At 39.8% G+C, this 25,253-nt stretch overlaps 1 protein-coding gene across 1 annotated transcript in view; it reads right to left on the bottom strand.

The window, feature by feature from the left end:
- Positions 1-25,253, bottom strand: part of SASH1 (SAM and SH3 domain containing 1) — a 695,913-nt gene that overhangs the window by 450,373 nt on the left and 220,287 nt on the right. The gene's annotated exons all lie outside the window — the stretch shown is intronic.

Genomic DNA, 25,253 nt, shown 5'->3' on the forward strand with positions numbered 1-25,253 from the left:
CACAGCACTGCCAACCTTCTGGGACTCCCAACAGCTGCTTCCAGACATCCCTCCCTAAGACCGCCTGCCTATTTACTTGGGACTCCTCCTGTGCCCCGGTTAGAAGAAGAACACAGTCCTTGCAAGACAGATCCGTTTAATTTCCAAGGAAGCATGATGCAGTGCAAAATCATGGACTCTGAGGCCATAGAGACCTGGGTTCAAAATACCCACCTGTCATCTTTAGCCATATGAAATTGACAAAAGTAGACTCTCAGAATCTCAACTGTAAAGTAGGGCCAATAAAACCAAATTGTCAGAATCAGTGAGAAGTCTGATGACAGCAGACGTCTGGGTGGCAGCATTTTATAAATTTTGCAATGTTACACAAAATCAGAGGGAGTGTATTATGTAAATATTGAGGATGTGGCAGCAGCCATGGAGATCAAATCATGCATAGACGCAACATACTTTTAAAGAGCATATTGATTTTATAGAGGAAATTTACTAATTTCTTTTCATTATTATACTAACATCCATAATCTTATAAACCATGACTGACTGCACTGTGTATTTTCCAGGGTTTTGTTAGTTTGTCATTCCTAAATTTCCTATCTAAACAGTTACACTAACTGTTGTTCCAAACAGCATAATCAGAGTGTTATGAAAACAGGTCTTTCAAGGAAATATCCTGAACCATCAACGGTAACATATATCACAATTATTAATTGGGACCCCAAGCTTAAACCATTGTGTGGCTTTTCCTAGGACTACAGCTCTGTGGGACAGCCTTGGGGTCAGAAGCTACTGATAGAGAATCCAGGGTTCTATTACACAATACTGTTTGTCTCCAGCAAGGAGAGCTTTCTTCCCTTAATTCCCTGAGACCCATCTCACATATCAGCCACAAGGGATGAGAAATGGTATGATGGCCTCTCCCCCTCAAGTTAGAAGGACACTCAAATGTAAAAGCTGAGTTGGGAGACTTGAATGAAAACAAAGAAAGAGGGAGATCAGAAATTCCTATGGAGGGTGTTTTCATTGCATTCAGTGTGTGTTCAGACATGACGAGAGCACTAAGGTTTTCAATTTAAATTCTTTCTGAGATGGAAGAGCATTATTATGAAGAGATATTTTCTGGAAGGCCAAGTGCCTTCAAACTATCACCTTGTTTTTCAAAGCATTCCCGCTCAGCATTTCTGCATCGCAGGAACTGAACAGAAGAAGGTCTGGACGATTATTCTGCTCATCACCTGCCAATCCAGGACTAGAATATTCTAAATTCTCACCCAATCTTGCCTTACTGAGATGACTGATTTTTTTTTTTTTTAGCAGTTCTTTTTAGAATGTGTGACTATACTAGGGACTCCTCCACCTGCTCTGCAGTCTGTCAATTGTCTTAGTTTCTTTATCTTGTGTTCTTTTCAATTTTACAACACTATTGCCTGATCTCTTAGTAAAATTCTCTCCTCATAAGCCTCCGTGGGAAACTCGAACACTGCATCCTGGTCACACTTGACCACTCCGCTTTGGTCTGTAACACAAATAACTCGCCTCTCTTCTGCCCTTGGGCGTCACTGTCATTCTCTTTCCTGCTCTTTCTTTTCTGATTGTTCCCAGAATGCTCTTACCTTCCTCCTCCCACATGGAATGAATCTCAAGAGCCTCAGTTCTTGCCCCTCTGCATTCTCCTCCCATGTTTTCTACCATAGAATGTCAAGCACCACAGTCACCACCTTCCTCTGCCATCTCCTATTTCTCTATCTCCACTGCTCGCTGATCGCCTGCCCTGCAGGGGCACCGGCCGCCCCAACTGGGGGTCCTGTGTGTGCAGTGTTCTCCAAATTGGAGAAGGGCAGTACCATCCTCTGGGATGCCTGTATTGATATTTCTTTATCTAGAATTGGAAAAAATTTAAAACTTATTATATTTAATCTATGATTTGATAGTACTACTTGTCTATAATGGTTTATAAGTATATAAAACTCAGCTATTGAACAAGGTGGTCTTGATATAGATGAAACTAAACAAGAACTGGATGGGTTTTTACACCACTGTATTCCAGCAAGCTCTTTGAATGACTCTTCTTGGCACCCAAGTGAAATCTTAACTGGGTATGATGGTTAATTTTATGTTTCAATTTGCCTGGGCAAAGGGATGCCCAGATAGCTGGGAAAACATTATTTCTGGGTGTGTCTGTGAGGTGTTTCCGGAAGAGGTTAGCGTTTGATCCAGGAGACTGAGTAAGGAAGATCTGCCTTCATCAGCGTGGGCAGGCATCATCACCGTGGCGGCCCAAATGGAACAAAAATGTGGAGGAAGGGAAAATCCTCTTTCTCGCCTTGAGCTGGGGCATCCATCTTTTCCTTCCCGTGGACATTGGAGATCCTGGTTCTCGGGCCTTTGGACTCTAGGACTTGCACTGGTGGCTCCTCGGGTTCTCAGGATTTTGACCTTGGTCTGGGAGTTACAACAGCAGCCCCTCTGGTTCTCAAGCCTTCAGACTTGGACCGAATTAAGCCACCAGCTTTCCTGCTTCTCCAGCTTGCAGATGGCAGAGCGTGGGATTTTTCAGCCTCCATTACCATGTGAGCCAATTCCTACAGGAAATCTCCTCCTATATATCTCTGTCTCTGTCTCTATCTATATCCATATCCATAACCATATCTATCCCATTGGTTCCGTTTCTCTGGAAAACCCTGATTAATACACCAGGTCCCTTACCTTTCCTGGGCACCTTTCTGACATTAATTAAAGGTTTCATCTAACCATCTAGCCACCTAAACCTCCCTCCCAGCTCAGGCTGACTGTGGCTTAGCAGACCACAGCGGGGAGGAGGCATGGAGAGGGTGTTCACTGTTTCTCCCCTGGGCTCTCCGGCTCCCTCCCTAGAGCTCCCTCTGCCTCTTCAGGCTTGGATGGGGAGAGAGGAGGGAAAGGGGCCAGAGAGGTTCCTCCTTGACACAGCAGGAGGGTGGCCCCGGTGAAGGTTAAATTTGATCACGTCAAGCTCTCTGCTGCCCAAGATCCTCAGTGGTTTCCCATCACACTCAAGGGAAACGGCACCATCTTCACGGTGGCCGACCAGGCCTTCTGTGATCCGTCCCCACGCACCCTCTGACCTCATCTTCCAGCACCTTCCCTCCCCCAGCTCACTCTGATCCAGCCATGTCGGTTTCCTAGCTGTTCCTCAAACACACCAGGAACCCTCCCGCTTTAGGAACTTTGCGTGCCTCGCCCCTCTGCCTGGAATACCCTTCCCACAGGCATCCACACGACCTTCACCAGCTCAAGCGCCATGTTGCCTCCTCAGAGGGGCCTTTCCTGAATACTTTATTTAAAATTGCACCCTCTCGTCATTCTCAACCCAGCACTTTCTATTTTGCTCCACAGTCCCTTTCACCTTCTAATGGACCGTATCATTAACATTAATTTTGCTTATCTTTCATTCCTACATATTGAAGAGGACCGTGCGGTTCAATGCATAAGTTCCAACATCTTATTGACTGGAAGTGAACGAAGATAATACAATTAAACAAAATTTGCAATGAAATAAGCAAAGTTGGGCCATTTATAAATATGGTATAAATAAGCCAGACCATTTATCTTTTTAACAAAAACTTTGTATTTTATATTGGGATATAGCTGATTAACAACGTTGTGATAGTTTCAGGTGGACAGCAAAATGACTCAGCCATACAGATACATGTATCCATTCTCCCCCAGACTCCCCTTCCAACCAGGCTGCCACATAACACTGAGCATTTATCTTTGCCCTAAAACCCACTTATGGCCATAATTTACCTGATTAAAATTTCTTCCCCTCTACCTACCACACCCATTCTCTCCAGTGCTATGCACTGACTCAAGCACATTATAAGTAACCCTCTTCTTTAGTCCTTTTCTCATACTGTTTTTCTCTCCTAAAATGTCTTTACTCTTTCTCTCTGCCTATCCAAATACTACTTCATTTTTTTTTGTAGGCCTTCTCAAGGCTCCCCTTTCCATGAAACAAGGAAAGTGAACAAATATTCATGAAGCACATACTATATACCAACAAAAATAATGACACATTGTTTTGTTTAATTCTCTCAACACTCCTGTGATCTAAGTATTACTAGTCCATTAAATGCTCATTGCCCTCAAGTAACTTGCCCAGGGAGGGTCCTATGACTATCAGGGCTAGGATCCAAATGCAATCTGAAAACTCCAAATGCCGCATGTATTCTGTACGGCCATGATGCTTCCAGAACTACTCCAATCAATACTCTTCACTTATTCTTCCTCTGAACCATGTTTCTTATCACATATCTCTACTTCACTATGGTTCAATTTATGATTTTTCGACTTTATGATGGTGTGAAAGTGATACGCATTCAGTAGAAACAGTACTTCAAATTTGGAATTTTGATCTTTTCGCAGGAAGCAAGCCACAGCTCCCAGCCAGCCATACCATCAGGTGTGTAAACAACTGATACACTTACAACCATTCTGGACCCAGACAACCATTCTGTTTTTCACTTTCAGTACAGTGTTCAATACATTACATGAGATATTCAACACTTTATTATAAAAGTGGCTTTGTGTTAGATGATTTTGACCAATTGTAGGCTAATGTAAGTGTTCTGAGAACGTTTAAGGTAGGCTAGGCTAAGTTATGATGTTTGGTAGGTTAGGTGTATTAAATGCATTCCTTGTAAATCGAGGAAGATCTGTATTCTCTTGAGCTTGTCCCTCTCCTTGTTGTTTAACTTTGTATGTGCACATGTCTTGCAGAGCTCATGACTGATGCATCTTGTTTCCATGGAACTAATGCAGTGCTCCTTTTTAACACTGATAGGATGGCCAGAGCCCATGAAGAAACCAGAGGAGCAGTGGGTAGTGAGCTGTAAGGAGAACTTGAAGCACTGAACTTTGAAAAAATAGAGAGGTTTACAATGGAGGAAATTATCCCTAAGTCTAAACAAGGCAGAGGAGAACCATAAGATAAGAAATCAGAACCATCAACTGGATTTCCTCATTTGGAGTAATATTATTTGTACTTTTAGTGAGAGAGACACTTTAGTAGGACTTTAGTAGACTCCTGTGAATTCAGGAGTGAGTAAGAGGTGAGGAAATGGAAACAGCAAGAATAGAATACTCTTTCCAGAGTATTTACCTTTGAGAAGTGGAAAGAATTGCATAGCATCTGAAGGGAGAAGGCTTTGAGGATAGGGGACATAAGAAGAAAGAGGGAAGGGAGGGAAGGAAGGAAAGAAGTAAAGAAGGAAGGAAGGAAGAAAGGGAGATGAATAGCCTGCAGTAATATTTATGATAATGGGATTTTTTTGCTTATGTTTCTAGAATTCCATGAGATGTTTGCCTTGAGGCTAATATGATTTAGAGTAGTGTTGAATATGTGACCTTTCGGTAGTTAATGGGCTCCCAAATCCCTTTGCCCAACCTCTCCAATTAAAAAGACCTGAATTATTTAAATTTTCCTAAAAACATTGTATATAATAGAGTTTTCTTTTGTATGTTTGGTTTTTTGCTTTTGCCTTTCATTAACCTGGAAAAGAAGAATTCTGACACGGTGAAGCAGCTGACTTTGGTAACCCAGTGCTTCCCCAGGACTCAGGAAAAAGGTCACCAGGCCACAGGCCCTCGGAGAGAACAAGTTCAATATCTTGGACCATTCTGAGTAGTGCCAAGGAGTAGGCAGTCTTTCCTTTGAATGCCAGACACTGATAGAGGAACCTGAAGAGGTGAGGTGTAGGAGCGGATTCATCCATGATGGGTGTGATTTACCAGTTGCCTTGTTTTTAAAGTAATAGAGGCAAGAAACCAGGAGTGCATATTGTAAGCCTGTAGTCTATAACCTGGCATCCACACAGTGTATTTATGGGTCCTTGAGGGATGGAAGCCAAATTCTGACATCATTACCTCTTCAATACGGCAAAGGTTAAAGTACTACACCTAATGTAACTTTACAGTTTTATATGACAAAGATGTTCGGGGTATGTTACTTAACGATCACGCTTTGATTTAAAGATACTAGCAGTATGCTTAGGGCCCTGCCTTGGTCTCCAGCAGCGTGAGCTGCAGCAGTAAAACACGGGCAGTGACAGATGGTTATTAGCTCAAGGAAACTTCCTAAAAGGCTCGAACAAACTCAGCAGGTCCACAAATTGAACCAGAATCAGTGAATTCCCAAAGTTTAGAGGGAACACCGGAGAGCAAGGGGATTAATGGGAGACAATCAGGGAACAAAGGTCAAAAAGCTGCAGGCAACACAGTCCCAATTTATTAAACAGCCTCTAATTAGGATTGGTCTGGCACAAGTGTACACAGGCATAACTCAGTCAATAGCTCACACTGGAATTCTGTTTTTTAAAAAAGTAAAAGCAAAATAATTAAAAGAAAAGATGAAAAAAAGGCCCCAGCCTAGAAACCCTCAAACGTCTGGAAACCACCCCCCCCCAAAAAAAACCCCCACCAGTGGTGGTAGGGCATATTTTTTTTGGCCAGTTCAATTCAGCTGCTTTTATGAAATCACAATTTTTCTCAGACTTCCAGCTTCTTGGACATTTCCGATGTAAATAATGCTGACAACTTGTAATTTTTAAAAATTAAGAGCTAAAAACAGGCCATGCGGGGGTCCCCAACATTCCCCTACTGGTTGTTATTCTAAAGTAAGAGAGAACAGAGAGCAACAGGGAACAGAAGGTATTCCTATTCCAAGTGCTCCTAAATGCAGTCTGTTTAACATGTATGCATTCATGGTATTTATATATAAACACACACACACACACAAACACACACACACACACACACACAGAGTTTCCTCTAATTGCAACTTAAGAAGACTAGGTCCCAAGTAGAAAACTACAGTAGAAATTAGGGATATAAATTATTCTTGAATCAAAAAACAAAATGCTCACACAGGAATCAAACAAGTACCCAGAAAAGCAAGCCTTTCCCCATTAATCTACTTTCTCACCACAGCAAGGCAGGGAGTACCTTTCAATACTAGGACAGGTGCCAGGTGGTTAATTAGAAAAGGCCTTGGAGAAATTGTAGAATAATGTCTAATAAAAAATACTTTTTATCTGCAAAGAAATAAAAGTGAGAGTGCCTCATGCTTTGAACACCAGAGCTGGGCAGCTGGTGGAGAGAAGCTTCAGATGTTACCCAGAGTCAGGCATCCCAGGAAACAGTTAAGAAGACACAGGGGAAGTCTATTATTGTTACTTTGTTTCTAGTTAAGGGGATGGGAACGAGGCTGGGGTTGAGTCACAAAGAAAAACATGGTAGCACAAAGCAGTGTCTTCAGACTTTAAACTGGTATAGTATAAACAGCAATGGAACAGGAAAAAAAAATAAGTAACAAAAATTGCTGTTAAACAATTAAGGCCAAACAGTAAACAGAATACATAAATACAATGTCAATTATTTTCCATAAGAGTAGTATAAGCTCAATACTGTAAAAAGGAATGTGTCTTTCTTTTAAATATAATTTGTAGGAGGCAAAGTTTTAAGAGGAAATCCCACAACTTAAAATGTTTTCTTAATGGCCTGAATTCCAGTTACCAAAATTTGCCACCAGCCCTGTCAACAACCAGACGCTCTGGAAATAGAGGTGTCTTTTCAAGGGCCTCAAACAATCTAAACTTTCAGAGATCTAGAGCTTTCTGGTCACATGTCCAAGAATTTTGGTGGTGGTAGATATACAAACTGTTCCAACGTCTGTGGATTTGGAAGCTGCACCTGGATCGAGCCTCTGTGTTGTCATATCTTATATCTTCCTGAGGTGACAGAAAAGGAGAGGTCCTGAGAGGCCCAGCGCCCCAAGGACCACCAGCAAAACAAGACAACTTCCAATAGATTGAATGAATCTGCTCACTGGTGGCAGTTACCGGGGTGTTTCAGAGCATGTCAAAAAAACTTGGCTGGTCAGTATTAAAAAGGAACTACATGCTGGAGAGGGTGTGGAGAAAAGGGAACCCTCTTGCACTGTTGGTGGGAATGTAAATTGATACAGCCACTATGGAGAACAGTATGGAGGTTCCTTAAAAAACTAAACATAGAACTACCATACAACCCAACAATCCCACTACTGGGCATATAACCTGAGAAAACTATAATTCAAGAAGAGTCATGTACCACAATGTTCATTGCAGCACTATTTACAATAGCCAGGACATGGAAGCAACCTAAGTGTTCATCAACAGATGAATGGATAAAGGTGTGGCACATCTATACAATGGAATATTACTCAGCCATAAAAAGAAACGAAATTGAGTTATTTGTAGTGAGGTGGATGGGCCTAGTCTGTCATACAGAGTGAAGTAAGTAAGAAAGAGAAAAACAAATACCGTATGCTAACATATATATATGGAACCTAAAAAAAAAAAAAAATGGTTCTGACGAAACTAGGGGCAGGACAGGAATAAAGACACAGACATAGAGAATGGACTTGAGGACATGGGGAGGGGGAAGGGTAAGCTGGGACGAAGTGAGAGAGTGGCATGGACACATATACACTACCAGATGTAAAACAGCTAGTGGGAAGCAGCCGCATAGCACAGGAAGATCAGCTCAGTGCTTTGTGACCACCTAGAGGGGTGGGATAGGGAGGGTGGGAGGGAGACAAAAGAGGGAGGGGATATGGGGATATATGTGTATGTACAGCTGATTCACTTTGTTATACAGTGGAAACTAACACAACATTGTAAAGCAATTATACTCAAATAAAGATGTTAAAAATAAAAATATATGCCCCTAAGGAAAAAAAAAAGGAACTATCTGGAGAATTGCATGTAGGTATAAAAATGTCATGGCGCTCTGTTCTTTGCTATATTTTTCTTTAAAATAAGCCCAGAAGAACAATAAACATCCTTAGGTCAGAATTTGAGCACTCTGCATATAGCAGATGTCCAAAAAGTCTTTTTTTTCTTTTTTTTGAACTAAAAAATGAATCTCTTCTTTGAAAAAGACAGAGTTTATGTCTTTGAAGTCTATGGGAAACTCACTTTAACACAAAGAGATACATAGAGGTAGGTGGAGCTGTTTGTAGAGGGAAATTGCTAAATATCACATTGGCAGACAGAAAAAAAAAATCCGTATATGGGATTTGAAGAATTGGAGACAGGGAAGCATAATTTTGGTCTTCCCTGAGATACAGAGCTTTCCTAACAAAAAGTCCATCTGCTGGGTCTCAGATGTGAACACTGACTATTGCAGAATCTTAGAGAACATGGTGATGGTAATAACCAGCCTTTCCACTAAAAAAAGGTTTCCTATATGATTTGTCCATGACATTGTTTTAGCTCACACTACAGACAGGCTAGTCCCTAATGACAATCGAATAGGATAACCCCAAAGCTAGGAAGAACTACAGGAAAAGCAGCTGCTATTGGAAAAATTGGTAGGTGGGTGCATAACCATTGTCTTGTTTTACCCTCCTTTTAGGGGCTGGTCAGGAAATACAATCCTAAAACCACTTTTCTCTTCAGCTTAACTAAAGTATATACTTTATTGCCCAGTGACTTAAGCAATAAATGTTTCTGAAAGGACTAATTTAAGATCTGAATTTATTTTAATTAGTCTTTGTAGTAATACTGCAGCAGATGTGAGTCTGCTTATATGCCACCTGTACGGGCTAAGAATCTCAATGAAGTCCCAAACATTTTACATTGCTAGAGAAGGCCATTTAAAATAATATGAAAAGAAAGAGGAAATCAAAGGAAGATGGGAAAGAAGGAAGCAGGCTTATTTGTTTTTTGGACATGCTCTCTGCACACATGCAGCCGGTTATGGTGGTGTCATGGCGCGGTATTAATAACTGACAGCTGTTGTTAACTCCTACGTTAGAGTAGATAACCTTACACGGAATCCATACCCAGATACTGGGCTGCAGAGTAATGAGTCCCCCTGGAATGAGAGCTTTGGCCTTCTTTGTTGTTAACTATCGATCTGCTGTAGAGTCCTGATGTGATTTAGATGAGGGAGGAAGAGATAATGGCATTGATTATTCTATTTAGGAAGCAGACTAAGACAGAACTCAGGTACAATACATGAACACGAAAAAACCCCACTCCATCACTCCTTGTCTTTTCTTTGCAGTCCAAGGCAACACAGGTAATCACGGTGACAGGGGAATGCATCTTGATAAACACATAGCTTTGAATTTCAGGGACACTTTGGTGTAACAAAACCATAACTGCTTTTGTGGCTTCGGCTTTTTAAGGACCATGTGTCACAGTCCTGACAAAGCCCTGGATGGTGGTTTACCAGTAAAGGGTGAGCTTGAGGGGACAAGTGCTCACCTGGGGAGAAGAAGTCTTCCTCATTTGACATCATACTTTCTAACTTCATTGGGTAAAAATGTCTTTGATATGAAAGTGGACTCCGTAATGTAAGGAATGGCGTTTAGCCCACCTGCTCCATTCAGTCTAGTTCCAAGGTGGGATGGGGGATGGGGAATTTTACGCCCAGGGACATTTGGCAATGTCTGGGGACATTTTGGGCTTTCATGACTGAGAGTGCTGGTGCTACTGGTATATAGTGGGTAAAGACGGGGATGGTGCCAAACACCCTACAGTTTTCAGGACCGCCTGCCACAGCGAAGAAATATCCAGCCCAAAGTGGAGAGAGTGCCAAGGCTGAGAAACCTCTGTCTAGTTTATTTCACAACAGTATTATCTAGAATTAAAAAGAAAATGTTCACCAAAAAGCGCTCAAATGCCAAAAAATTTGCCTTGGGACAAGAGTCCAAGAGAAAAACAAACGTGAAAAGCATTTTGTGTTGTTTTTTTGCATAGGTCTTATCCAGCTCCTATGGCCTGACCCTCAACTACTTGAAACCTGTTTCAACTACAGTAAATCACTGCTGAGCACTCCTGTTAGGCCCAGCAACTGCATTCTGGGGAGAAAATTAAGAGGTAGAATAATGGCCTTGACTTCCACTGGGTTGACAGTCTAGGCTTGAATAAGACTAAATAATAGAATGGGGTAGATTTAGAATATCTTTCACATGACAAGCAGAGAATAGGAGGGAGAGAAGAGGAATTGTGTCATGACATTCTGGAATTCAGAGCGAGAAGGAACCAAGATCTTATGTGTTCCGATAAGCCACCATGTAGTATAGCAGCTATGAACTTGGACCTTTCAGGTGGAGAGACCTGGCTATAGCACGTATTAAGCTGTGTAATTCTGAAGCTCTCTGAATGTGGATTTCCTCACCTGTTAATAATATCTGCCTTATAGAGTTATGAAGACTTTGTACCACACTGAAATTATTTTTGGCTGTCAATAGCCATTTTCCAGATGAGAAAACGGGTAGATTAAAGGTCAAGTGCCCAGTCAAACAGCAAGTTTGGAAAAGTCAGAGGTACAAATGAAATCTGGTCCAAGGCCAGGGCTCCATCCATAAGGTGTGCCACACATCCCCTTCCTTGGATTCTCATCAACATTCCTACTGCATTAACACCAATGCACACCTGCATCCATCATGAGCCAGGTACTATTCTAGGTACTGGGAATACAAACACGAGTAAGACAAAAGCACTCCTAGCGTAATCGTGTGGATGGATTGTAAAGGGAATATGGGCTGGGGTTACCTACTTGATCTCATGGGGTCGGGCTAATTTAGAGCTGAGATGGTCTTTGAACTGGGCTCTGAATGGTGAGGAAAGGGGATGGGATGGAGCAGGGAAGTCCCTAGAGTCTCTAGAAACAGCAAAAAGGTAGTGTTTGGGGAGCTGATAGCTGAGCAGAGAATTATAGGTTTCAATAGGATGTTATATATTCTGTCTGTTATGAATAGAAATACCTTACGTTGATCTAAGACTTCACAGTTTACAAAGCATTCCCACATCCCCTACCATCACTACCACTATATCATGTTGAAATGAACATTTGTTGAGTGCTTACTGTGTACCAGGAGCTGTGCTAAGCATTTTACATGAACCAGATCATGTATTTTTAACAACAACAACAACAAAATCTGTGAGGAAGATAATATTATCATTGTGAGGAAGGAAATTAGTATTTATTAATTATGAAGCAGCTTAGTGTAAAGGAGATTTAGCGACTTGCCAGAAATTACGTACCACTTAATGGCAAGCTTTGGCTAAAATGGGGATCTTCTGATTCCATGTCCAATGCTCTCATAATTAATTAATAGCTATGTATATATCTTTCCCTTTCCTCCTTGTACCTTCATCTCTCTTTAGATTATAAATTCTCCGAGGGCAAGAACTATTGGTCATCTGTGTCACCTAAAACTTGGGTCAGAGTGGGAGGTGGGAGATTTACGTGTCTAGGGCAGAATCAAGGTTTAAGAAATGTTGGTGGAATTTAATAAAGATAGTTTTTGCACTGGAACTTATTTCAAGGGAGTACTCTCCTTTGAAAAGTATTGATAAAACTGGAATGATCCTGGATATGAAAGAGTCAGTTCAATTTTAGAAAGAATGGTAGTTGTAGTCTTTATCTAAGGGAGAATTAATGCAGAGTACTCTGAATATTCCCTTATCTGCCCAACCTAGACTATTTTCTCAGGTTTGGGCCACAGGCATAAACTTCTAAGGAATTTTCATCCAGCACATGTGTCCCCAGGGAAGCTTTGAATAAGTAAAAACTTTTCTAAGCACTGAGGTTTTTTGCTTGGAAGTAGGAGAAATGATTTCAATAATGCTGCCAGTAGTTTGGTAATAATTGAACTGAAGAGTTCAAGCATCCCCTGGTTTGATGCCCATTGAGTCCAGTGGGCCTCTTGATATCTGATAACTCACAGAGCAGGTGCCAACAACAGGGATTTTGACTAGGGTTCAAATAAATTTTAATACTCGGAAATCATAAACACTTACACCTACATATTGACTGTGCTATGATGATCAACATTTGATTTCAAGGACTTGCATCAGGATTTAAATGCAAGACGTTGGAGTGTTTTCTTTGATATGGGTTTGGTTCATCATGGGTGACTTGAATAAGATATATAGAATACCATTGTGTTAAGGAAACTTCTGTATTGCCAGTCTTCCCAAACTACCTACGTGATTAAGACTTCCTTGGATTTATCCACTACAACGTGTCTTTCAAACCTCAAAACAAAAGAAGAAAGATAAATTCCTTTAGTTTCACCATTCCTCTCTGCTAATTCTGATATTTGGACACAAACTATTTAATCTAGAGCTTGGTACTATAGGCTGAGATTTGGGAAAAATATGAATTTTATTTTGGTTTCCATTGATAAATTGCCGAATGATTACAGAGAAGGACTAAGTTCTTAGAGAGAAATTTGGTAGTCCAAACTCAAGAATTATTACAGCCAGGTTTTATGGATACTATCAGTGTGACAAATTGGATTTTCCAAGATGGCCGCAACAAGATTTCCCATCCCACATGCTTTTCTTACAAAGTGACATTGTTACTTCTCTCATTGAGAAGTGGGGTCTATGTCCCCACCGCTTGAACACAGGTGGGCCTGTGACTACAGAGGAAGAGATGCTATATAACTTCTGAGAGTAGGTTTTACAAGGTGATGCAGCTCCCATCTTCTCGCCTGGGATACGTGCTCTTAGAACCCAGCTGCTATGCTATGAGGAAGTAGAGGTCACCTATAGGTGTTCTGGCTGAAAGCCCCAGCTAAGAGCTCAGTGGAGAGCCAGTGTCAATTCCAGGTATGTGAGTGAGAAGTCCTCTGAGGTGAGTCCAGTTCTAGCCACTGTCTGACCACAACTGTATGACAGACTCCAAATGAGAACCCCTAGCTGAACGCCATCAACCCCAGGACCATAAGAGATAATGTTGTTTTAGCCGCTTAGTTTTGGGATGATGTTTCATACAGCAGTAAATAATTGGAACAACTAGTCCACTACCTCCTGTACCGTGTTCACTTTTCGAGATTTAATATCTTTTAAGGTTTTGTATATGTAATACAAATATATTACATATAAGAGGGCAGTGATGTAAAAACCTTTAAAAAGTTGCTAATCTCTCCCTCTATAGATATCGATAGATAAATAGATAGATACATAGATAGATCATCTATCTATATCTATCTATACATAGAAATGGCATCTGAAAGTACACTTCGGACAGTTCCAAATCCTGCATTATAATTTCTCAAATTTAATTTCAAACTTTGCATTTCTGCTGACATTCTTGTGTCTGTTTTTGCTGAAGTTGGTTTTTAATGATAATCTTACTGCTTGTGGGCATTTGAACTATGAGTGCTGAGATGAGCAGTGGAAGCGGCATTGGAGGAACCTCATCATATTCAGGTAGCTGAACAGCCAAGCAAATCACACTGTGAACTGTCACCCTTACTGCTGATAAATATCTTTAATCCCATTCAAATATATTCCACTTCCAAGGCTATTCATAACATGGTTTGTCCTCTATCATCAATTCTATTCATGCAGCTTGCCAAAGCTCCCCACATTATTCTCCCTCCTTTAAATAAATTATCAGAACATAATTAGTAATATATCAAAGATGTACTTGACCCAGGTACCCACCTACTCTCAATAGAAGTAGATTAAAAAATACCTTTAACTTATATAGTATAAAGACACCGGCAAAGTCATACACAGGGTCAACAGAAGTCCCATGGATTGGATTCAGAGGAAGGATTTCCCTCCCTGTAAATTGGGCTCAATCACCTAGATGGTAGAGCAAGAGAAAGAGAAATGGCAATAAAGACATTTGCCTGTCGGCATAAAGCTGAGGCCAGTCAATTGAACTTTAGTCTATGGTGCTGGGTCCAGATTGCTTATGACATACAGCACAGCCATAATCTGACTCCTAGAAAGAATTTTCAAAACTCTAATGATAATTTAACCCTGCAAACTTAAGTCCTCAGACATTTCTCTGGCTCCCTGTCTAACTGCTCTTATACTGAAAAAATAACACTCAAGTAAAATGTACCCACGCAAGATCTAAATGGCAGTTAAATCTGAGTAGGACATGGGCTGCTAAGTCTTGGAGTTACACATGACATTCAGTTCCTGCTCCCACAAAGCTCACCATGCAGACGTATTCTATTGCTATTAATGTGCTAGGGTTGCTGTAACAAAGTACCACAAACTGGGTGGCTTAGAAACAGAAAATATATTGTCTCACAGTTCTACAGGCTAGAAGTCGGAGATCAAGGTATGACCAAATCTGCTGCTTGACCAAACCTTAGTCAGGCTCCTCAACTTTCTCCTAAGCCCATCTGCACACTCCTTGTAAAATCTAGTTTGAGCAAGGACCATGCCAAGTCAGTTTAACCAGAATCCCCCATCCTTGATAGCGGATCAGGTCCCCTACCCTCCACCACCAACCAGGTGATGTCTGATCACCCTGGCCTGCCTTCAGCAAGAATCCTGCTAGGTTGGTTTAGCCAGAACCCCCTTATCTTTGATGTTCTCTCTTAGTAATACTCCATCCACTGATCGCCACCTTGCTCCTTGGCTATCAATGCTCACTTGCCCATGCTGTGTTTGGAGATGAGTCCAAATTTTCTCCACTGTCTTATAACCCTCTTCTCACTGGACCCAGAGGTGAGGTACCAGTCTTCCCTGTTCCTCATTGCTCCTTCTGGATCATTCTTTCTTCTTTTTCTGTTAAAAATAAACACCTCTGAATTTTTCCTTTAGCCTATACCATCTTGCTGCAGTTATCTACCAACCCTCAGGGCAGCTCCTCTTCTTGAAGATTTAAGCTCCCGGCTCTCTCTCTACAAAACTACTCTTATTATAACTCATTATGAGTTTTGGATCCATGTAGGGAATTCTTCCAGTACCTCGACCTCTTCTCTTCCAATGGTCTCGTGCTCCACTTGCCTCAGCCCCTTACTCCCATGGTCATCATACCTAGAACTTTCATTACCAATACCTGGGGAATCTACATCCAGCGTCCCATTCTATGACCACCACCTGACGCATTTCATGCTCATTCTTCTAGGATGCTCATTCTAATCCTTCAGCCCCATCAGCTCATATGATTCATCAATCCCCATTTTTCATTGTCCCTTACCTTTGCCCCATGACCTGATCCATCTCCATGCCCTTATTTCCTCATTCAGCTAAAATGTCACAATCCTTGGAATAACTCCCTTACATATATCTTTAATATCCTCACCTATCTCATTTTGATACATCAGCAGGACAAAATCTGAACCCTCTCAAATTCACCTCTCCACCTATTACATACCTGCGTGTGGGTGGAGAAGAGCAGAGTCCATGTTTACTGGGCTGGCTTCAAATTCATGCCTTTGTATTTCTTTTCTATTCTAGCCTCATCCAATTCCCTGGTGGCTTCACTAAGCCTCACAGCAAAATATTTATTGAAAGCTAAGCATTTTGGTACATAATTCCCTTTTCTCATGATATAAAATTTGTTTTACACGCGAAGGGTAAAAGTTCTTTTAAGGGGAAAATGTTATTCTTCCTTTAAAGACTAAATTCTCCCCAAGAAGTCTTTTATTAGTTAATTCTGCTATTGCAGTTTAAGAAGTAGTTCATCAAAATTCAGAAACTTTAGGCAACCCAACGTTCACTCGAGTTGATGAATCTGAAAGATTCTGTAGTTGATACTCTAACTGGACAACCAGGACAGGATTCTTCACAAATTAAAGGAAAAACTGTGCTTCCCTCACCACCCCCCCAAAATGTGGTTCATCAATCTCTGTTTAAAAGGGAAGGTCACCATTTACCATTCCCTGTCTTTTCCTAGGCAAATTGCTATCCTGCTTTGGACATACTTAATGGGCCAGTCATAGTTACCAAAAATGTACAAATGCAAAATGAGCTGATGATAATGTCTTTCACTTAGCAATATCTTCTCTCCTCTCAAGCACTGAGTGTGAATTTGAGATTTGTGAAAAAACATATAGTCATATACATGTATTCTTTTGGGTTTTTTTTGTTTGGTTTTGGTTTTTATTTGCTTTTGCTTTTTGAGAGAGTAATTTTCAATTGTAATTTGACTTGCATTACTTGCTTTCTCTTGGGAAACTTAACACTTGGCTTCATTCTAGACTGCCCATTTGTATACAAAAAAGGACGGAAATAAAACTGTGGTCACCTTCCTTAATCTTGAAACAACTAATTGCTTACTTATCAGTCCTCTCCTCCCCCTTGTGGGTCTACTTCATGATTTCCCAACGTTAGAATATTATCTATTTAAATCAAATGCTTTTTTTTTTTTAATAGCACTGCAAACTGCTTTTTGGTATTAGCCTGTCGCTGTGAAAAAGACATTGTTGATGAAATGTGTGATCCTCTAGAATTTAATGGGAAAAACGGTAAAAAAATCATATTTTGACCAATTTTGTTGATATTAATTGGCTTTTAAACAAAACTTTATAACTAATGTTATAAATTTTTTCAAAAAGTCAATTTTTGGTTCTGCTAATCATCTTTATTATATGCTATTTCATGGATTTATTACTTCTTTTTTCTACCCCAGCAGGGTTCATAAGTTGTTGGGAAAAATATTCTATATAATTTATTAGCTCAAACTTGCTAATTGTGTTTAAATCAATGTCTTTTTTTTTCTGCTTCATCTATCAGTTATTGAAGATGGGTGTGAGAATTGAATCTCCTACCATTCTATAGTTAACATTTTAATCATTAGAAATGTTTTGTCTTAAAAACCAAATTAATCTCATATTAATACAGCCACACTACTGATGAACCTAGTGCCAGGGCAGGAATAGAGACACCGACGTAGAGAATGGACTTGAGGAACACGGAGGGGAAGGGGAGGCTGGGAAGAAGTGAGAGAGCAGCATTGACATATATACACTACCATGTGTAAAGTAGACAGCTAGTGGGAAGCAGCTGCATAGCACAGGGAGATCAGCTAGGTGCTCTGTGACCACCTAGAGGGGTGGGATAGGGAGGGTGGGAGGGAGATGCAAGAGGGAGGGGATATGGGGATATATGTATACATATAGCTGATTCACTTTGCTGTACAGCAGAAACTAACACAACATTGTAAACCAATTATAATCCAATAAAGATGTAAAAAAATATATAGCTACGCTGACTTTGTTTTGGTTTGTATTTTAATGTTTTGCTTTTTTTATTCACCTACTGACTTGTAACTGTTCTGATACCTTAAATTTTAGTTGTCTCTGCTAAACAGTACTTATATATAGACTGACAACTTAGTCTTGTAACTGGGAATTTGATCCACTAACAGTTATTTTTTTTAATTTTTGAATTGTATTTTATTTATTTTTTTATACAGCATATTCTTATTAGTCATCAATTTTATACACATCAGTGTATACATGTCAATCCCAACCTCCCAATTCATCACACCCCGACCCCCAACCCCCGCCGCTTTCCCCGCTTGGTGTCTGTATGTTTGTTCTCTACATCTGTGTCTCAATTTCTACCCTGCAAACCGGCTCATCTGTACCATTTTTCTAGGTTCGACATATATGCGTTAATATACAATATTTTTTTTCTCCTTCTAACTTACTTCACTCTGTATGACAGTCTCTAGATCCATCCATGTCTCTACAAATGACCCAATTTCGTTCCTTTTTATGGCTGAGTAATATTCCACTGTATAAATGTACCACACCTTCTTTATCCATTCGTCTGTCAATGGGCATTCAGGTTGCTTCCATGACCTGGCTATTGTAAACAGTGCTGCAATGAACATTAGGGGGCATGTGTCTTTTTGAATTATGGTTTTCTCAGGGTATATGCCCAATAGTGGGATTACTGGGTCATATGGTAATTCTATTTTTAGTTCTTTAAGGAACCTCCATACTGTTCTCCCTAGTGGCTGTATCAATTTACATTCCCACCAACAGTGCAAGAGGGTTCCCTTTTCTCCACACCCTCTCCAGCATTTGTTGTTTGTAGATTTTCTGATGATGCCCATTCTAACTGGTGTGAGGTGATACCTCATGGTAGTTTTGATTTGCATTTCTCTAATAATTAGTGATGTTGAGCAGCTTTTCATGTGCTTCTTGGCCGTCTGTATGTCTTCTTTGGAGAAATGTCTATTTAGGTCTTCTGCCCATTTTCGAATTGGTTTGTGTGTGTTTTTTAATATTGAACTGCATGAGCTGTTTATATATTTTGGAGATTAATCCTTTGTCCGTTGATTCGTTTGCAAACATTTTTCTCCCATTCTGAGGGTTGTCTTTTCGTCTTGTTTATGGTTTCCTTTGCTGTGCAAAAGCTCTGAAGTTTCTTTAGGTCCCATTTGTTTATTTTTGTTTTTATTTCCATTACTCTAGGAGGCGGATCAAAAAAGATCTTGCTGTGATTTATGTCAAAGAGTGTTCTTCCTATGATTTCCTCTAAGAGTTTTATAGTGTCCGGTCTTACATTTAGGTCTCGAATCCATTTTGAGTTTATTTTTGTGTATGGTGTTAGGGTGTTCTAATTTCATTCTTTTACATGTAGCTGTCCAGTTTTCCCAGCACCACTTATTGAAGAGACTGTCTTTTCCCCATTGTATATCCTTGCCTCCTTTGTCATAGATTAGTTGACCATAGGTGCGTGGGTTTATCTCTGGGCTTTCTATCTTGTTCCATTGATCTATATATCTGTTTTTGTGCCAGTACCATATTGTCTTGATTACTGTAGCTTTGTAGTATAGTCTGAAGTCAGGGAGTCTGATTCCTCCAGCTCCGTTTTTGTCCCTCAAGACTGCTTTGGCTATTTGGGGTCTTTTGTGTCTCCATACAAATTTTAAGATTTTCTGTTCTAGTTCTGTAAAAAATGTCATTGGTAATTTGATAGGGATTGCATTGAATCTGTAGATTGCTTTCGGTAGTATAGTCATTTTCACAATATTGATTCTTCCAATCCAAGAACATGGTATATCTCTCCATCTGTTGGTATCATCTTTAATTTCCTTCAGCAGTGTCTTATAGTTTTGTGCATACAGGTGTTTTGTCTCCCTAGGTAGGTTTATTCCTAGATATTTTATTCTTTTTGTTGCAATGGTAAATGGGAGTGTTTCCTTAATTTCTCTTTCAGATTTTTCATCATTAGTGTATCGGAATGCAAGAGATTTCTGTGCATTAATTTTGTATCCTGCAACTTTACCAAATTCATTGATTAGCTCTAGTAGTTTTCTGGTGGCATCTTTAGGATTCTCTATGTATAGTATCATCTCATCTGCAAACAGTGACAGTTTTACTTCTTTTCCAATTTGTATTCATTTTATTTCTTTTTCTCCTCTGATTGCCGTGGCTACGACTTCCAAAACTATGTTGAATAATATGGTGAGAGTGGACATCCGTGTCTTGTTCCTGACTTAGAGGAAATGCTTTCAGTTTTTCACCATTGAGAATGATGTTTGCTGTGGGTTTGTCGTATATGGCCTTTATTATGTTGAGGTAGGTTCCCTCTATGCCCACTTTCTGGAGAGTTTTTATCATAAATGGGTGTTGAATTTTGTCAAAAGCCTTTTCTGCATCTATTGAGATGATCATAAGGTTTTTATTCTTCAATTTGTTAATATGGTGTATCACATGGATTGATTTGCCTATATTGAAGAATCCTTGCATCCCTGGGATAAATCTCACTTGATCATGGTGTATGATCTTTTAATGTGTTGTTGGATTCTGTTTGCTAGTATTTTGTTGAGAATTTTTGCATCTATATTCATCAGTGATATTGGTCTGTAATTTTCTTTTTTTTGTAGTATCTTTGTCTGGTTTTGGTATCAGGGTGATGGTGGCCTCATAGAATGAGTTTGGGAGTGTTCCTTCCTCTGCAATTTTTTGGAAGGGTTTGAGAAGGATGGGTGTTAGCTCTTCTCTAAATGTTTGATAGAATTCACCTGTGAAGCCATCTGGTCCTGGACTTTTGTTTGTTGGAAGATTTTTAATCACAGTTTCAATTTCATTACTTGTGATTGGTCTGTTCATATTTTCTGTTTCTTCCTGGTTCAGTCTTGGAAGGTTATACCTTTCTAAGAATTTGTCCATTTCTTCCAGGTTGTCCATTTTATTGGCATAGAGTTGCTTGTAGTAGTCTCTTAGGAAGCTTTGTATTTCTGTGGTGTCTGTTGTAACTTGTCCTTTTTCATTTCTAATTTAATTGATTTGAGTCCTCTCCCTCTTTTTCTTGATGAGTCTGGCTAATGGTTTATCAATTTTGTTTATCTTCTCAAAGAACCAGCTTTTAGTTTTCTTGATCTTTGCTATTGTTTTCTTTGTTTCTATTTCATTTATTTCTGCTCTAATCTTTATGATTTCTTTCCTTCTGTGAACTTTGCGTTTTGTTTGTTCTTCTTTCTCTAATTACTTTAGGTGTAAGGTTAGGTTGTTTATTTGAGATGTTTCTTGTTTCTTGAGATAGGCTTGTATAGCTATAAACTTCCCTCTTAGTACTGCTTTTGCTGCATCCCATAGGTTTTGGATCGTCGTGTTTTCATTGTCATTTGTCTCTAGGTATTTTTTGATTTCCTCTTTGATTTCTTCAGTGATCTCTTGGTTATTTAGTAACGTATTGTTTACCTTCCATGTGTTTGTGTTTTTTACGTTTTTTACCCTGTAATTCATTTCTAATCTCATAGCGTTGTGGTCAGAAAAGATGCTGGATATGATTTCAATTTTCTTAAATTTACTGAGGCTTGATTTGTGACCCAAGATGTGATCTATCCTGGAGAATGTTCTGTGCACACTTGAGAAGAAAGTGTAATCTGCTGTTTTTGGATGGAATGTCCTATAAATATCAATTAAATCTCTGGTCTATTGTGTCATTTAAAGCTTCTGTTTCCTTATTTATTTTCATTTTGGATGATCTGTCCATTGGTGTAACTGAGGTGTTAAAGTCTCCCACCATTACTGTGTTACTGTCGATTTCCTCTTTTATAGCTGTTAGCAGTTGCCTCATGTATTGAGGTGCTCCTATGTTGGGTGCATATATATTTAGAATTGTTGCATCTTCTTCTTGAATTGATCCCTTGATCATTATGTAGTGTCCTTCCTTGTCTCTTGTAACATTCTTTATTTTAAAGTCTGTTTCATCTGATATGAGTATTGCTACTCCAGCTTTCTTTTGATTTCCATTTGCATGGAATATCTTTTGCCACCCCCTCACTTTCAGTCTGTATGTGCCCCTAGGTCTGAAGTGGATCTCTTGTAGACAACATATAGATGGGTCTTGTTTTTGTATCCATTCAGCAAGCCTGTGTCTTTTGGTTGGAGCATTTAATCCATTCATGCTTAAGGTAATTATCAATATGTATGTTCCTATGACCATTTTCTTAATTGTTTTGGGTTTGTTTTTGTAGGTCCTTTTCTACTCTTGTGTTTCCCACTTAGAGACGTTCCTTTAGCATTTGTTGTAGAGCTGGTTTGGTGGTGCTGAATTCTCTTAGCTTTTGCTTGTCTGTAAAGCTTTTGATTTCTCCATTGAATCTGAATGAGATCCTTGCCGGGTAGAGTAATCTTGGTTGTAGGTTCTTCCCTTTCATCACTTTTAAGTATATCATGCCACTCCCTTCTGGCTTGTAGAGTTTCTGCTGAGAAATCAGCTATTAACCTTATGGGAGTTCCCTTGTATGTTATTTGTCGTTTTTCCCTTGCTGCTTTCAATAATTTTTCTTTGTCTTTAATTTTTGCCAATTTGATTACTATGTGTCTCGGCATGTTTCTCCTTGGGTTTATCCTGTATGGGACTCGCTGCACTTCCTGGACTTTGGTGGCTATTTCCTTTCCCATGTTAGGGAAGTTTTTGACTATAATCTCTTCAAATATTTTCTCTGGTCCTTTTGCTGTCTCTTCTCCTTCTGGGACCCCTATAATGCAAATGTTGTTGCGTTTAATGTTGTTCCAGAGGTCTCTTAGGCTGTCTTCATTTCTTTTCATTCTTTTTTCTTTATTCTGTTCTGCAGAAGTGAATTCCACCACTGTGTCTTCCAGGTCACTTATCCGTTCTTCTGCCTCAGTTATTCTGCTATTGATTCCTTCTAGTGTAGTTTTCATTTCAGTTATTGTATTGTTCATCTCTGTTTGTTTGTTCTTTAATTCTTCTCTTCTAAGTCTTTGTTAAACATTTCTTGCATCTTCTCAATCTTTGCCTCCATTCTTTTTCCAAGGTCCTGGATCGTCTTCACTATCATTATTGTGAATTCTTTTTCTGGAAGGTTGCCTATCTCCACTTCATTTAGTTGTTTTTCTGGGGTTTTATCTTGTTCCTTCATCTGGTTCATAGCCCTCTGCCTTTTCATCTTGTCTATCTTTCTGTGAATGTGGTTTTTGTTCCACAGGCTGCGGGATTGTAGTTCTTCTTGCTTCTGTTGTCTGCCCTCTGGTGGATGAGGCTATCTAGGAGGCTTGTGCAAGTTTCCTGATGGGAGGGACTTGTGGTGGGTAGAGCTGACTGTTGCTCTGGTGGGCAGAGCTCAGTAAAACTTTAATCCGTTTGACTGCTGATGGGTGGAGCTGGGTACCCTCCCTGTTGGTTGTTTGGCCTGAGACAAGCCAACACTGCAGCCTACCTGGGCTCTTTGGTGGGGCTAATGGCAGACTCTGGGAGGGCTCACGCCAAGGAGTACTTCCCAGAACTTCTGCTGCCAGTGTCCTTGTCCACATGGTGAGCCACAGCCACCCCTGCCTCTGCAGGAGACCCTCCAACACTAGCAGGTAGGTCTGGTTCAGTCTCCCCTGGGGTCACTGCTCCTTCCCCTGGGTCCCGATGCGCACACTACTTTGTGTGTGCCCTCCAAGAGTGGAATCTCTGTTTCCCCCAGTCCTGTCAAAGTCCTGCAATCAAATCCCACTAGCCTTCAAAGTCTGATTCTCTAGGAATTCCTCCTCCCGTTGCCGGACCCCCAGGTTGGGAAGCCTGACATGGGGCTCAGAACCTTCACTCCAGTGGGTGGACTTCTGTCGTATAAGTGTTCTCCAGTCTGTGAGTCACCCACACAGCAGTTATGGGATTTGATTTTACAGTGATTGTGCCCCTCCTACCATCTCATTTTGGCTTCTCCTTTGTCTTTGGATGTGGGGTATCTTTTTGGTGAGTTCCAGTGTCTTCCTGTCGATGACTGTTCAGCAGTTAGTTGTGATTCTGGTGTTCTCGCAAGAGGGAGTGCGAGCATGTCCTTCTACTCCGCCATCTGGGTTACGATCCTACAGTTTTTAAATTAATTAATATATTTGGATTTATTTCTATCATCTATTTTTGTCTATTTTCACTCCTTTTCTATTTATTTATTACTCTCCTTCCTTCCCTTTTTTTAGGTTGAGTGTTTTTCTCATTACATTTTTCCCCTTCTACTAGTTTAGCAGTTGTGCACACTGTTTTATTGTTTATTCTCTGTCTTTTTATGGTTATCCTAGGCATGTTTTATATGCACACTTAACTGATCAATGTTCAGAAATAATAAGCACACTTTCTATCCCTCAGATAATACGAGAATCTTCTATTTTCCCTCTATGATACCATTGCTTTTGACATATGATATTATTAGATATTTTAGTCTACCTTTAGTCTACTTTTACAACATAAGATATTATTGCTATTGTTTTATATAGTTATTTTAAAAAAGGTTTACCACCTTCTGGGCTCATTATTCCTTTGGGTGTCTCAGGCCTTCCTCTTGGAATCACCTTCCTCTACCTTACAGTGCATCGTTTTCAATTTCTTTAATGAAGGTATAGAGATAGAAACTTCTCTCAACTTTTGTTTGTTTAACAATATCTTTATTTTGACTTCTCTTAAAAATATTTTCATAGAGTGTACAACTGTTGGTTGGTTTATTCTCTTTTAACACTTTGAGGATACTGTTCCATTGTTTCTGGGTTCCTTTGTTTCTACTCAGAGATCAGCTGTCAGTATAACTGTCATTCTTTTGTTGTAATTGGCCTTTTTCTCTGTGTCTATAGTCTGTTTGTCTTTGATGTTTTGTAGCTTCACTATGACCCTTCTAACAGTGAATTTCTTTGTATTTATTGTTTTGGATTTGCAGGGCTTCCTGATTCTAAGGATTAGAATTTCCTCCATTTTTTGCATTCTCTCCTGCTTGGGCTTTGATTATACTAATGTTAGTCCTTCTTATGCTATTCTCTCTGTTTCTCAACTTGTCCTTTATATTTTCCATCTTCTTGCCTCTCGGTGCTGTAATCTGAAATTTTTCTTTTAATCTATTTTTCAGTTTTTTAGTTCCCTCTTCAGTTGGGTCTAATCCTCTGTTGATTTCAGTTTCACTCAACAATTCTTTTTTATTTCCAGAAGTTCTATTTAGTTCTTTTTCAAATATCCTTGGTCAATTTTTAAATAGTCTCTTGCTTCTGGCACATACTTGAAGTC

The sequence above is a fragment of the Eschrichtius robustus genome, chromosome 9 (genome assembly GCF_028021215.1).
Source record: "Eschrichtius robustus isolate mEscRob2 chromosome 9, mEscRob2.pri, whole genome shotgun sequence".
Classification (NCBI taxonomy): Eukaryota; Metazoa; Chordata; class Mammalia; order Artiodactyla; family Eschrichtiidae; genus Eschrichtius; species Eschrichtius robustus.